Source organism: Cupressus sempervirens, chromosome 7 (genome assembly GCF_028749045.1).
Source record: "Cupressus sempervirens isolate cs-2001-9-10 chromosome 7, ASM2874904v1, whole genome shotgun sequence".
Taxonomy (NCBI): Eukaryota; Viridiplantae; Streptophyta; class Pinopsida; order Cupressales; family Cupressaceae; genus Cupressus; species Cupressus sempervirens.
The window spans coordinates 687,168,111-687,183,797 of NC_143124.1; the positions used below are offsets into that span (position 1 = coordinate 687,168,111).

The 15,687-nt window shown below is 47.7% G+C and overlaps 2 non-coding genes and 1 pseudogene across 2 annotated transcripts in view; all 3 read left to right on the forward strand.

The window, feature by feature from the left end:
* The first annotated feature begins 12,433 nt into the window (after window positions 1–12,433).
* LOC149548706 (18S ribosomal RNA) lies at window positions 12,434–14,244 on the forward strand. The gene has a single exon (XR_016354755.1). It is a non-coding gene; the product is annotated as an 18S ribosomal RNA (ribosomal RNA).
* Window positions 14,245–14,949: 705 nt separating this feature from the next.
* On the forward strand, window positions 14,950–15,090 carry LOC149548707 (5.8S ribosomal RNA; annotated as a pseudogene).
* A 108-nt stretch (window positions 15,091–15,198) lies between these two features.
* Window positions 15,199–15,687, forward strand: part of LOC149548708 (25S ribosomal RNA) — a 3,351-nt gene continuing 2,862 nt past the window's right edge. The window contains exon 1 of the ribosomal RNA XR_016354918.1: window positions 15,199–15,687. This exon is cut by the window's right edge and continues 2,862 nt beyond it. This is a non-coding gene — a ribosomal RNA (25S ribosomal RNA).

The following is a 15,687-nucleotide window of genomic DNA, read 5'->3' on the forward strand; positions in this document are numbered from 1 at the left end:
AGTCCTTTCATCAAGTGACCCAACCAAGTCTACTCTTTAAGTCCGTTCATCAAGTCACTAGAACAAGTACAAGTACTCTCACCAAGTCGACTCTTTATGTCCGTTCATCAAGTCACCCCACCAGTTTGGCCAACCAAGTACTCCCACCAAGTCGATTCTTTAAGTCCGTTCATCAGTTCACCCCGCCAAGTACTCTCACCAAGTGGACTCTTTAAGTTTGCTCATCAAGTTGAGCCACCGAGTACTCTCAGCAAGTTGACTCTTTGCTTTCGTTTATCAAGTCACCCAACCAAGTACTCTAACCAAGTCGATTCTTCACGTGCGCTTATCAAGTCACCCCACCAAGTACTCTCACCAAGTCGACTCTTTAAGTCTATTGATCAAGTCGCCCTACCAAGTACTCTCACCAAGTCAACTCTTTAGGTCCGTTCATAGAGTCACCCCACCAAGTTGACCCTTCAAGTGCGTTCATCAAGTCACCCCACCAAGTCTACTCTTTAAGTTCATTCATCAAGTCACCCCGCCAGGTCAGCTCACAAATTACTCTCACCAAGTCGACTCTTTAACTTCGTTCATCAAGTCACCCCGCCCGGTCGGCCCACCAAGTGGACTCTTTAAGTTCGTTCATGAAGTCACTCTGCCAAGTCGGCCCACAAGGTCGACTCTTTAAGTTCGTTCATCAAGTCACCCCGCCAGGTCACCCCACCAAGTACTCTCACCAAGTCGACTCTTTAAGTTTGCTCATCAAGTCACCCTGCCAGGTTGGCCCACCAAGTACTCTCACCAGGTCGACTCTTTAGGATTTTTCATCAAGTCACCCCAGCAAGTACTCTCACAAAGTCGACTCTCTAAGTTCATTCATCAAGTCGCTCCACCAGGTCGGCCCACCAAGTACTCTCACCAAGTCGACCCTTTAAGTTCGATCATCAAATCACCCCGCCAGGTCGGCCCGCCAAGTAATCTCACAAAGTTGACTCTTTAGGTTCATTCATCAATTTACCCTGCCAGCTCGGCCCACCAAGTTCTCTCACAAAGTTGACTCTTTAAGTTCGTTCATCAAGTCACCCCGCCAGTTCGACCCACCAAGCACTCTCGCAAATTCGACTCTCTAAGTTCGTCCATCGAGTCACCCTGCCAGGTCAGCCCACCAAGTACTCTCACCAAGTCATCCCGCTAGTTTGACCCACCAAGTCGACTCTTTAAGTTCGTTCATCAAGTCACCCAGCCAAGTCGGCCCACAAAGTCGACTCTTTAAGTTCGTTCATCAAGTCACGTGACCAAGTCAGCCCACTGAGTACTCTCACTAAGTCGACTCTTTATTTTAGTTCATCAAGTCACCTTGCCAGGTCGGCCCACCAAGTACTCTCACCAAGTCGATTCTTTAAGTTTTTTCATCAGGTCACCCTGCCAGGTCGGCCCACCAAGTCGACTCTTTAAGTTCATAAAATTGGTACCCAAGCCATTCTACTTGAGTCATAATTTTCAAATTGGGTAGCTTCCGATATAAAATGGTCGTCGAGCCATTCTAGTCGATCTCCAAAAATTGATCAATTTACCCCCCCTACTGATGCAATCAAATCGCCTAACCAATGCCAATCTTTGTCTCCGTTGACAACCTCATGAAAAATTGGGTCATGGATGGCTATTCGGTCACATTTTTCATTGAATTGGGTTTTAAGGTACTTGTGCACTGAATGTACATTTCTGATGTAGAGTAAGCCTTACACTAATAGCTTATATAGGGGAGGTAGTGTGCTTGAAAAATGGTGGGCGAGCCAGCCTGGCCGAGCTGATCTGGGTGAGCCATGCTGGCCTACCCGATCTAGGCGAGCCATTTTGGCCGAGCCATGCTGGCCGAGCTGATCTGGGCAAGCCATTCTGGCCGACCCGATCTGGGCAAGCCATGCTGGTTGAGCCTTGCTGGCCGACCCGATCTAGGCAAGCCATGCTGGGCGACCCGATTTGGGCGAGCCGTTCTGGCCGAGCCATGCTGGCCCAGCCGATCTGGGTGAGCCGTTCTGGCCGAGCCATGCTGGCCGAGCCATTCTGGCCGAGCTGATCTGGGCAAGCTATTCTGGCTGAGCCATGCTGGCCGAGCCAATCTGGGTGAGCCATTCTGGCTGAGCCATGCTAGCCGAGCCGATCTGGGCGAGCCATGCTGGCCGACCCGATCTGGCTGAGCTCCAAAAATGGTGTCGTGGATGGTTGTTTGGTCACATTTTTCATTGAATTGGATTTTTAAGGGAGTTTTCCATGCTATCGTAGATTTCTAATGCAGAGTGAGCTTCGCACTAATAGCTTATATAGGAGAGGTTGTTGCCGCGAGCCTCTCCCATGCCCCTTTCATTGATTCAACATTGGTGTCTAGGCAGATCGGATTGTTGGGTTTTCAAATGGTGTATGCTAATGTTGAATCAATGAAAGGGGCATGAAGCGATCTTAGTGCTTTTCCTCGGCTCTCCTTTAGATCATGTTTTTCGATGACTCAATTTTGGAAAAGGTGAGGCAGCGGTTGCCGATCCATGGCGTGTCTTTTTGGTGATTTTAAAACTTGATCTAAACATGAGCCCTTGTCTAGAACTCCAGCGTTGCTTGGTATAATGGCAATTTGCTATGGGTGCTCGGTGCTCTAGCAATTTGTCATGGTGTACATATCGCGGCTACGTGGGAGCTTTAATATCGAAAGCTCTTGGAAAAAAATGGTGGGTGAGCCATGCTGGCCGACCCAATCTGGGTGAGCCATGCTGGCCGACCCGATCTGGCTTAGTCGTTTTCGTCGACCTGATCTGGCTCTTCTTTCTCTCTCTATCGGCACAAATTCAGGAGTTGTTTGACAGCGGTTGTCATTCCAATGTGTCATTGCCGTGATTTGGAGAGCGATGCTAAGGGTGGGAGCTTGTGTCTAGCATTTGGGGATGTTTGTGCAAGAGAGCAGGGGAGCTTCTCTTATCAAAACCTCTCCATGGCCTTTGAATATAGACCCAGTGCTGACGATATTGATGGATACGAGCCTTGGATTCTAAATTTGTTCAGCTAACATTGGTTTTTGTGAGAGAAGGGTACAAAAGTGCTTCCCGATTGCTATGCGGGAGCTCCCTAAGATCGCCTCTGTGCCAACTCGATAGGCACAACATTGGGAACGGTTTGACAGCGGTTGTCGTTCCAATGTGTCATTGGGATGTCTTGGAACGTGACCTTTCAAGGGCAAGCTCACGTATAGCACTTGGATTGTGCGTCATCACAAGTGAATGGGGAGATCTCTCTATGAACGGTGACATGGCGATTGGAAGAGAAAATTGACTTAGTAGTCAGAGCATTGGCCTCGGGCCATTGTGACGGCCTTGCAATTTCTCTATAATTGCAACCTATGTTTGTGCAGTAGTAGAGTTTGCATGTAAGATTGGCCTTTGTTCTTGACAGTTCCAAGTACTCTCACCAAGTCACCAAGTCACCATGCTGGCTGACCCGATCTGGCCGAGCCATTCTGGCCAACCTGATCTGGGCGAGCCATGCTGGCCGAGCCGTTCTGGGCAAGCCATGGTGGCCAACCCGATCTGGCTGAGCTCCAAAAACGGTGTCATGAATGGCAGTTTGGTCACATTTTTCATTGAATTGGATTTTTAAGGGAGTTGTCCATGCTATCACAGATTTCTAATGCAGAGCGAGCCTCGCACTAATAGCTTATATAGGAGAGGTTGTTGCCGCGAGCCTCTCCCATGCCCCTTTCATTGATTCAACATTGGTGTCTAGGTGGATCGGATTGTTGGGTTTTCAAACGGTGTATGCTGATTTTGAATGAATGAAAGGGGCATGAAGCAATCTCAGTGCTTTTCCTTGGCTCTCCTTTAGATCATGTTTTTCGATGACTCAATTTTTGAAAAGGTGAGGCAGTGGTTGCCGATCCGTGGCGTGTCTTTTTGGTGATTTTAAAACTTGATCTAAATGTGAGCCCTTGTCTAGCACTCCGATGTTGCTTGGTGTAATGGCAATTTGATATGGGTGCTCGGTGCTCTAGCAATTAATCATGGTGTACTTATCGTAGCTACATGGGAGCTTTAATATTGAAAGCTCTCGGTGAAAAATGGTGGCCGAGCCATGCTGGCCGACCCGATCTGGCTTAGCCATTTTTGTCGAGCCGATCTAGCTCTTCTTTCTCACTCCATTGGCACAAATTTGGGAGTTGTTCGACAGTGGTTGTCGTTCCAACATGTCATTGTGGTGATCTGGAGAGCGATACTAAGGGCGGGAGCTTGCGTCTAGAATTTGGGGATGTTTGTGCAAGCGAGTAGGGGAGCTTCTCTTATCGGAACCTCTCCGTGGCCTTTGAATATAGACCCAGTGCCGACGATATCGATGGATACAAGCCTTGGATTCTTAAATTGTTCAGCTAACATTGGTTTTTGTGAGAGAGGGTATGAAAGCACTTCCCGATCGATACGTGGGAGCTCCCTAAGATCACTTCTATGCCAACTTGATCGGCAGAACATTGGGAATGGTTTGACAGCGGTTGTCATTCCAATGTGTCATCGGGATGTCTTGGAATGTGGCCTTTCAAGGGCGAGCTTGCGTCTAGCACTTGGATTGTGCATCGTCACAAGTGAATGGGGAGATCTCTTTGTGAACGGTGGCATTGCGATTGCAAGAGAAAATTGACTTAGTAGTTAGAGCATTGGCCTCGGGCCATTGTGATGACCTCTTGCAATTTCTCTATAATTGCAACCTATGTTTGCGTAGTAGCAGAGTTTGCATGTAAGATTGGCCTTTGTTCTTGACAGTTCCAAGTACTCTCACCAAGTCAGCAAGTCACCATGCTGGCTGACCCGATCTAGCCGAGCTGATCTGGGCGAGCCATTCTAGACTCTGGCGTTGCTTGGTATAATGGCAATTTGCTATGGGTGTTCGGTGCTCTAGCAATTTGTCATGGTGTACTTATCGCGGCTACATGGGAGCTTTAATATCAAAATATCTCAGCAAAAAATTGTGGCCAAGCCATGTTGGCCGACCCAATCTGGCTTAGCCATTTTTGTCGACCCGATCTCGCTCTTCATACTCACTCCATCGGCACAAATTCAGGATTTGTTCGATAGCGGTTGTCATTCCAATGTGTCATTGCGGTGATCTGGAGAGCGATGCTAAGGGCAGGAGCTTGCGTCTAGCATTTGGGGATGTTTTTGCAAGTGAGTAGGGGAGCTTCTCTTATTGGAACCTCTCCATGGCCTTTGAATATAGACCTAGTGCTGACAATATTGATGGATACGAGCCTTGGATTCTAAAATTGTTCAGCTAACATTGGTTTTTGTGAGAGATGGGTACGGAAGCACTTCTCGATCGATATGCGAGAGCTACCTAAGATTGCCTCTCTGCCAACTCGATCAACACAACATTGGGAATGGTTTGACAGCGGTTGTCGTTCCAATGTGTCATCAGGATGTCTTGGAACGTGGCCTTTCAAGGGTGAGCTCGCGTCTAGCTCCCAGTGACCATTCGATGAGAAGAGCCATTACTTGTGTGAGCAAGGACGAATGTAGCCTCGGATTCCAAACGAAATCAACGACATCGGATCTATATATAAGAGCGGAATGAAGCAGCAGCCCGTTTGCTATGTGCAGCTCCCCAAAGTTGCTCGTCTTTCTCACTCCATCGGCACAAATTCGGGAATTGTTCGATAGCAGTTGTCATTCCAATGTGTCATTGTGACGATCTGAGGAGCAATGCTAAGGGTGGGAGCTTGTGTCTAGCATTTGGGATTTTTTTGCGGGCGAGCAGGGGAGCTTCTCTTATCAGAACCTCTCTGTGGCCTTTGAATATATAGACCTAGTGCCGACAATATTGATGGATACGAGCCTTGGATTCTAAATTTGTGATTTTAAAACTCGATCTAAAACGGGAGCCCTCGTCTAGGACCTCCGTTCGGTGTTGCTTGGGTATTGCATAAATTTATGCCATCGGCACGAATCCCCAAATGAATGCCTATGCTTGGACCCTCTCTTAGATCACCTTCTTCGATCACTCGACTGACGCAACTACAGAAGAGACTTGGTAGCAGTTGCCATTCTACACCGCGTCTGTTCTACGATTTCGAAGTTGATCTAATGCCGAGTCCTTGTCTCTAGCCATGAGGTGGGTGCTTGGCGCTCTAGAAAATTTTTTTGCGTGCCTATCGCAGCTATAATGGGAGAGGTGGTTGCCACGAGCCTCTCCCGTGCCCCCCTCATTAATTCAACACCGCTGTCAGGGCGAATGGATATCTCAGATTTTGAAACGCTGGACTCTGACATTGAGTCAATTAGAGGGGCATGAAGCCCACCCTCGTGGGTGGTATACCTGGACTCTCCTTTAGATCATGTTTTCTTGTCACTCAGCTGGTGCAATTTCAGAAAAAGGTTTGGCAATGGTTGCCAGCCCTTATCGCGTCTACTTGGTGATTTTATAACTCGATCTAAAATGGGAGCCCTTGTCTAGCACCTTTGTCCGATGTTGCTCGGGTATTGCATAAATTTTTGCCATCGGTGCAAATCTGCCAAAGAATGCCTATGCTCAAACCCTCTCTTAGATCACCTTCTTCAATCACTCGACCGACGCAATTACGGAAGAGACTTGGCAGCGGTTTCCATTCTATAGTGCATCTATTCTGCGATTTTGAAGTTGATCTAATGGCAAGCCCTTGTCTCTAGCCATGAGGTGGGTGCTTGGCGCTCTAGCAAAATTTTTTGCATGCCTATTGCAGCTACAATGGGAGAGGTGGTTTGCCGCAAGCCTCTCCCTTGCCCCCCTCATTGATTCAACGCCGCTGTCAGGGCAGATGGATATGTCAAATTTTCAAATGGTGGATGTCGACATTGAATCAATTAGAGAGGCATGAAGGCCACCCTCGTGGGTGCTATACCTAGACTCTCCTTTAGATCATGTTATCTTGTCACTCAGCTGGCACAATTTTGGAAAAAGGTTTGGCAGTGGTTGCCAGCCCTCACCGCATCTACTTGGTGATTTTATAATTTGATCTAAAATTGGAGCCCTTGTCTAGCACCTACGTCCGGTGTTGCTTAGGTATTGCATAAATTTTTTCCATCGGCACGAATCCCCCAACGAATGCCTATGCTTGGACCCTCTCATAGATCACCTTCTTCAATCACTCGATCGACGCAATTACGAAAGAGACTTGGTAGCGATTGACATTCTACACTGCGTCTATTCTACGATTTCAAAGTTGATCTAATGGCGAGCCCTTGTCTATAGCCATGAGGTGGGTGCTTTGGTGCTCTAGCAAAATTTTTTGCATGCCTATCACGGCTACAATGGGAGAGGTGGTTTCTGCGGGCCTCTCTCGTGCCCCCCTCATTGATTCAATGCCGCTGTCAGGGTGGATGGATATGTCAGATTTAGAAATGGTGGACGCCAACGTTGAATCAATTAGAGGGGCATGAAGCCCACCCTCAAGGGTGCTATTCCTAGACTCTCCTTTAGATCATGTTTTCTTGTCACTCAGCCGGCATAATTTCAAAAAAAGGTTTGGCAGCGGTTGCCAGCCCTCACCGCGTCTACTCGGTGATTTTAAAACTTGATCTGAAACAGGAGGCCTCATCTAGCACCTCTGTCTGGTGTTGCTCAGGTATTGCATAAATTTATGCCATCAGCGTGAATCCCCCAACGAATGCCTATGATTGGACCCTCTCTTAGATCACCTTCTTCGATCATTCAACCAACGCAATTACGGAAGAGACTTGGCAATGGTTGCCATTCTACACCGCGTCTGTTCTGCGATTTTGAAGTTGATCTAATGCAAGCCCTTGTCTCTAGCCATGAGGTGGGTGCTTGGTGCGCTAGAAAAAATTTTTGCATGCCTATCGCGGCTAAAATGGGAGAGGTGATTGCCGCGAGCCTCTCCTGTGCCCCCCTCATTGATTCAATGCCACTGTCAGGGCGGATGGATATGTTAGATTTTGAAACGGTGGACGCCGATGTTGAATTTATTAGAGGGGCATGAAGCCCACCCTCAAGGGTGCTATTCCTGGACTCTCCTTTAGATCATGTTTTCTTGTCACTCATCTGGTGCAATTTCAGAAAAAGGTTTGGCAGTGGTTGCCAGCCCTCACCACGTCTACTTGGTGATTTTAAAACTTGATCTAAAATAGGAGCCCTCATCTAGCGCCTTCGTCTAGTGTTTCTCGGGTGTTGCATAAATTTTTTCCATCGGCGCGAATCTCCCAACGAATTCCTACATGCTTGGACCCTCTCTTAGATCACCTTCTTTGATCACTCTACCGACGCAATTACGGAAGAGGCTCTGCAACGGTTGCCATTCTACACCGTGCCTGTTCTGTGATTTCAAAGTTGATCTAATGGCGAGCCCTTGTCTCTAGCCATGAGGTGGGTGCTTGGCAATCTAGAAAAAAAATTTTGTGTGCCTATCGTGGCTACAATGGGAGAGGTGGTTTTCTTGAGCCTCTCTCGTGCCCCCCTCATTGATTCAATGCCGCTGTCAGGGTGGATGGATATGTCAAATTTTGAAACGGTGGACGTTGACGTTGAATCAATTAGAGGGGCATGAAGCCCACCCTTGAGGGTGCTATTCTTGGACTCTCCTTTAGATCATTTTTTCTTGTCACTCAGCTGGCACAATTTCAGAAAAAGGTTTGGCAACGGTTGCTAGCCCTCACCGCGTCTACTTGGTGATTTTAAAACTCAATCTAAAATGGGAGCCCTCATCTAGCACCTCTGTTTGGTGTTTCTTAGGTATTGCATAAATTTATTCCATGGGCGCAAATCCCGCAACGAATTCCTACGCTTGGACCCTCTCTTAGATCACCTTCTTCGATCACTCGACTGACGCAATTACGTAAGAGACTTGGTAGTGGTTACCATCCTAAACCACGTATGTTCTACGATTTCAAAGTTGATCTAATGGCAAGCCCTTTTCTATAGTCATGAGGTGGGTGCTTGGCGCTCTAGTAAAAATTTTTGCGTGCCTATCATGGCTACAATGGGAGAGGTGGTTTTCCGCGAGCCTCTCCCATGCCCCCCTCATTTTGAAACGGTGGACGCTGACATTTAATCAATTAGAGGGGCATGAAGCCCACCCTCATGGGTGCTATACCTGGACTCTCCTTTAGATCATGTTTTGTTGTCACTCAGGTGGTGCAATTTTGGAAAAAGGTTTAGCAGTGGTTGCCAGCCCTCACCTCGTCTACTACTTGGTGATTTTAAAACTTGATCTAAAATGGGAGCCCTCGTGTAGCACCTCCGTCCGGTGTTGCTTGAGTATTGCATAAATTTATGCCATCGGTGTGAATCCCCCAATGAATGCCTATGCTTGGACCCTCTCTTAGATCACCTTCTTTGATCACTCGACCGACGCAATTACAGAAGAGGCTTGGTAGCGGTTGACTTTCTACACTGTGTTTGTTCTGCGATTTCGAAGTTGATATGATGGCGAGCCCTTGTCTATAGCCATGAGGTGGGTGCTTTGGCACTCTAGCAAAATTTTTTGCATGCCTATCATGGCTACAATGGGAGAGGTGGTTGTCGCGAGCCTCTCCCGTGACCCCCTCATTGATTCAACGCCGCTGTCAGGGTGGATGGATATGTCAGATTTTAAAATGGTGGACGTCGACGTTGAATCAATTAGAGGGGCATGAAGCCCACCCTCGAGGGTGCTATTCTTGGACTCTCCTTTAGATCATGTTTTCTTGTCACTCACCTGGCGCAATTTCGGAAAAAGGTTTGGCAGCGGTTGCCAGCCCTCACCGCATCTTCTTGGTGATTTTAAAACTTGATCTAAAATGAGAACCCTCATCTAGTGCCTCTGTCCGGTGTTGCTCAGGTATTGCATAAATTTATGCCATCGGCATGAATCCCCCAATGAATGCCTACACTTGGACCCTCTCTTAGATCACCTTCTTCGATCACTCGATTGACGCAATTACGAAAGAGACTTGGCAGCAATTGCCATTCTACACCGCGTCTGTTCTGTGATTTAGAAGTTGATCTAATGGCGAGCCCTTGTCTCTAGCCATGAGGTGGGTGGGTGCTGGTGTTCGAGAAAGACACATTATTCAAAATTTGAATATTGGCACCAGCATCATTTCTCTATTGGAAGGGTCGTGAAGCCATCCCAATTTTGCTATGCGAGTGCTCTCTCCCCAGAGTCATTCTCTTCGCAACAACTTCTTTGGCGCAAAATTTTTGAAATGGTTCGACAGCGATTGTCGTTCTAATGGTGCCGTTGTGGTGGTTGCTTGGGCAACAATCTGAAGGGTGAGTTGTCGTCTAGCAGTTGGGCTACGCATCACGAGTGATAAGGGAGCCTTTGTTATCGGAAGCTCCCCATGGCCATTCGATCAGAAGAGCCATTTCTTGTGTGGGCAAGGACGAATGTAGCCTTGGATTCCAAACGAAATCAGTGACATCAGATCTGTATATAAGAGCGGAATGAAGGAGTAGCCCATTTGCTATGCGCCTCTCCCCAAAGTTGCTCCTCTTTCTCACTCCATTGCCAAAATTTTAGGAGTTGTTTGACAGCGGTTGTCATTCCAATGTGTATCATTGTGGTGATCTGGAGAGCGATGCTAAGGGTGGGAGCTTGTGTCTAGAATTTGGGATGTTTGTGTGAGCGAGCAGGGGGTGCTTCTCTTCTCGGAACCTCTCCATGGCCTTTGTATATAGACCCAGTGTCGACGATATCGATGGATGCGAGCCCTTGGATTCCAAATTTGTTCATAGCTAACATTGGTCTTTGTGAGAGATGGGTACGAAAGCACATCCCGATTGCTACGCGGGAGCTCCCCAAGGTCCCCTCTGTGCCAACTCGATCGGCACAACATTGGGAATGGTTCGATAATGGTTATCATTCCAATGTGTTATCGGGGGATGCCTTGGAAAGTGGCCTTTCAAGGGCGAGATCGCATCTAGCACTTGGATTGTGCATCGCATCACAAGTGAATGGGGAGATCTCTCTGTGAACGGCAGCATGGTGATTGCAAGAGAAAATTGACTTAGTCAGAGCATTGTCCTCGGGCCATTGTGACGGCCTTGCAATTTCTCTTTAATTGCAACCTATGTTTGCACAGTAGCAGAGTTTGCATGTAAGATGGGCCTTGTTCTTGAGAGTTCTAGGAGATGACCTCCAGAACTTTTGGATTGGGCCCCTTCAAGGTGAAATTCATCTAGTTGATCAGATGAAGCTCGATGTGCTTGTATCTATTCCGAGACGGTAATGATGGTCATTAATTTGTGGCGGTGAGTATATATCCCATTCAGTAATATCGCAGTGGCAGAGCTGGTGGGAAGTACTTGTCACTTTGTTTTGTTGGATATACCCTATATGTAGGTGTCTGCATGGCTTGCAACACACTGCACATTTGGTGTTCAATTCTAAGATGCGCTTGTTCCTGAGTGTGTATGGAGTTGTATCTTTTAGCCAAGGGCTCCGTCTCATTGGCACGTTCTATCATTGCATTTTTATCTTGCTCAGACGGCAAGAAGGAAAGAGATGGTTGCATGGGTGCATTGCTCGATGTCCCTAATTTCATCAAGGGTCCACTCTCCACCCTAAGTTTTTTTCGATTGGTAGAGCCTTGGGATTGAGAGGGGGGCCGGCGAAAGGTTTGGTTGCCGCATAATTTATTTGCTAGTGCATTCTTGGTGCGTGCTCGCTTCTTCACTGTCTCATCCTACTGAAGTGCATGGCACTGTTGTGATAGCCTTTGTGGTCCGGGCTAGTAGAAGCGTAGAGTATTACCGATAATTTTTGTTTGGATGCAGAAACTATCAATGCCCTATCCTGCCCTGTGCGATCCGAATGGCTACGGCTCATGGGTTCTGCGGGAGATGCCCTTGAGCAGCCTTATAATTGAGGTGGTCACGTGCACAGTGATGCCCCCACCAATCGCATAACCAGCCATGTTTTCGACTCGCACGACCCTTCACCCTTCATTACGGTGGTCTCCGCTGGCACTTCGGCATCCAGCTCTTCGTCATAGGAAAATGTTTATTGCGATTGAGAAGGATTTTGTCTATGCAGGTGCACCTCAAGAGGCGTGTAGGAGGCATATGCATGGGAAATAGATGTCTCTAAGTGGCCTTAAAATTGAGGAGGCTACGTGCGGGGTGCCATCTCGTACAGATGCAAGGCTTCTTTTTGAGTAGTGGTGACAGCGAGTTCGAGGGTAAAGGGTTCCGTACAAGATGTTCGTCCCAGGTGCCTATGAACTGAGGATCCCTATTCGGCCCTCTACGGTCAACGATGGGACACTTTCCTCTTGTGTAAAATCTTTGAGCGTTGCGAGTCCTACATGTGCTGTGAACGTCATTCTTGTTGCTTGTGCGGCGGATTATGTTTGGATGCATGACGGAGCGAATGCAAATTTTGGTTTCCCATCGGGGTGGGCATCCCTTGGCTATAGCAGGTCTTGGGGGTCAACTCATTGTTAGAAGCTACCTGGTCAATCCTGCCAGTAGTCATATGCTTGTCTCAAAGATTAAGCCATGCATGTCTAAGTATGAACTATTTCAGACTGTGAAACTGCAGATGGCTCATTAAATCAGTTATAGTTTCTTTGATGGTACTTTGCTACTCGGATAACCATAGTAATTGTAGAGCTAATATGTGCACCAAATCTCGACTCTCGGAAGGGATGCATTTATTAGATAAAAGGCCAATGCGGGCTCGCTCGCTATTCTGGTGATTCATGATAACTCAATGGATCGCACGGCCTTTGTGTTGGCGAGGCTTCATTCAAATTTTTGCCCTATCAACTTTCGATGGTAGGATAGAGGCCTACCATGATGGTGATGGGTGATGAAGAATTAGGGTTCAATTTTGGAGAGGGAGCCTGAGAAATGGCTACCACATCCAAGGAAGGCAGCAGGCGCACAAATTACCCAATCCTGACATGGGGAGGTAGTGACAATAAATAACAATACTGAGCTCATTGAGTCTGGTGATTGGAATGAGTACAATCTAAATCCCTTAATGAGGATCCATTGGAGGGCAAGTCTGGTGCTAGAAACCATGGTAATTCCAGCTCCAATAGCATATATTTAAGTTGTTGCAGTTAAAAAGCTCGTAGTTGGACCTTGGGTCGTCACGGTCGATCCGCCTTCTAGATGTGCACTGGCTGTCATGTCCCTTCTGTTGGCAGCGTGTTCCTGGCCTTAATTGGCTGGGTCACGGTTCTGATGCCGTTACTTTGAAAAAATTAGAGTGCTCAAAGCAAGCCTATGCTCTGAATACATTAGCATGGAATAACGCGATAGGAGTCTGGTCCTGCTCTGTTGGCCTTCGGGACCGGAGTAATGATTAATAGGGACTGTCGAGGGCATTCGTATTTCATTATCAGAGGTGAAAGTCTTGGATTTATGGAAGATGAACCATTGCAAAAGCATTTTCCAAGGATGTTTTCATTAATCAAGAATGAAAGTTGGGGGCTCAAAGACAATCAGATACCGTCCTAGTCTCAACCATAAATGATGTTGACCAGGGATCAGTGGATGTTGCTCTAAGGACTCTGCCAGCACCTTCTAAGAAATTAGAGTGTTTGGGTTCTGGGGGGAGTATGGTTGCAAGGCTGAAACTTAAAGGAATTGATGGAAGGGCACCACTAGGAGTGGAGCTTGCGGCTTAATTTGACTCAGCACAGGGGAACTTACCAGGTCCATACATAGTAAGGATTGACAGATTGAGAGCTCTTTCTTGATTCTATGGGTGGTAGTGCATGGCCATTCTTAGTTGGTGGAGCGATTTGTCTAGTTAATTCTATTAATGAATGAGACCTCAGCCTGCTAACTAGCTATGCGAAGGTTCCCCTTCGTGGCCAGCTTCTTAGAGGGACTACGGTCTCCTAGGTCATGGAAGTTTGAGGCAATAACAGGTCTGTGATGCCCTTAGATGTTCTGGGCCGCACGCGTGCTACATTGATGCAACCAATGAGTTTCTCTCCCTGGCCCGAAAGGTTTGGGAAATCTTTCCAAATTGCATCGTGATGGGGATAGACCATTGCAATTATTGATCTTCAATGAGGAATTCCTAGTAAGCGCGAGTCATCAACTCACGTTGACTACGTCCCTACCCTTTGTACACACCGCCCATCGCTCCTACCGATTGAATGATTCGGTGAAGTGTTCAGATCATGGTGACGATGACAGTTCCTATCGATGATGTCGTGAGAAGTTCACTGAACCTTATCATTTAGAGGAAGGAGATGTCATATCAAGGTTACCATAGGTGAACCTGCGGTAGGATCATTGTCAGTTCGAGACCCTAAATCGTGTAGGGGATGGAGCTAGCCTCCTCCTTGCCCCCAAAATCTTTGCGATGTGCGGACACTCGGCCCTATAGCGATGTGCTGGACGGCTAAGCTATGGGTCTAGTGCCGTCAAGGTCAAGGGTCACATCAAATGCCTGTGATCGAAAGCGTGGATTCCCCACGGGGCGAAGAAGAGACTCGGATGCAATCTAGATTAGGATCGGTGCCTTTGAATGATGTCCATGTTAGAGTGAGAGGTCTCTGCTCATTTACAGTTTAGAGGGGGTCCAGGCCTCGTCCCCCATTGACATTTCATGGTCCCATCGCATGCGTGGCACTATGTCGGGGATCCGTCATTTCGACAGTGGCAAGTTAGGACTGCCGCAACCCTTGATTCGTTGCCTAGGTGTGTTGACTCGTTGCTCAGAGCATTCTCTATTTAGGATGGGTGCACTCACATGATTTGCAAGGCAGGGGCCCCGTCTGCTGACATGGCTCTCCCATGCGTCGCCTCCCACCTTTGCGAGGTGATGGGGTGGGGACACACCACAACGTTCCTTGTCACACCCGTTGGGTGCTCGGGGTTCAAGATGTGTCAACACCCAACACACGGGTGCATTGTGCACCTTAGAAATCCAAAGAATGGAGTGCGAGCCAGCACCTTGCACACTTGGGTCGCAAAAAGACAAAAACAAAACAAAATCATGACTCTCAGCAATAGATATCTTGTCTCTCACCATGATGAAGCATGTAGCGAAATGCGATACTTAGTGTGAATTGTAGAATCCCATGAATCATCAAGTCTAAAATGAGCATGAGGTCCGTCGATCCGTCGCGATGAGCGGTGGCTCGCAAAGGCCGGCGTTGGTTTGCGCCGATTGAATGATTCCTTGCGAGGAAATTTATTCTGGGCTCAGCGGCTCTCCGCAGTGCGAGGATTGCTGCATCTCTACTGCATCCCCAAGTCAGGCATGAGTACCCACTGAGTTTAAGCATATCAATAAGTGGAGGAAAAGAAACTTACCAAGATTCCCCTAGTAACACCAAGCGAATCGGGAAGAGCTCAACATGAAAATTGACGGCCGTGCCTATCAAATTGTAGTTTGTAGAAGCATCCTCAGCGATGGACCAAGCCCAAGTCCCCTGGAAGGGGGTGCTGGAGAGGGTGAGAGCCCCGTTGGGACCGAACCTTGTCGCACCACGAGGTGTTGTCGGTGAGTCGGGTTGTTTGGCAATGCAGTCCTAATCGGGTGGTAAATTCTGTCCAAGGCTAAATACGGGCAAGAGATCGATAGCGAACAAGTACCACGAGGGAAAGATGAAAAGGACTTTGAAAAGAGAGTTAAAGAGTGCTTGAAATTGCCGAGAGGGAAGCAGATAAAGGCCGACGATTTTCCCTGGTTAGATGCGAAACGGTGTGAGCCGGTCCGCTGCTCGGTTCGGG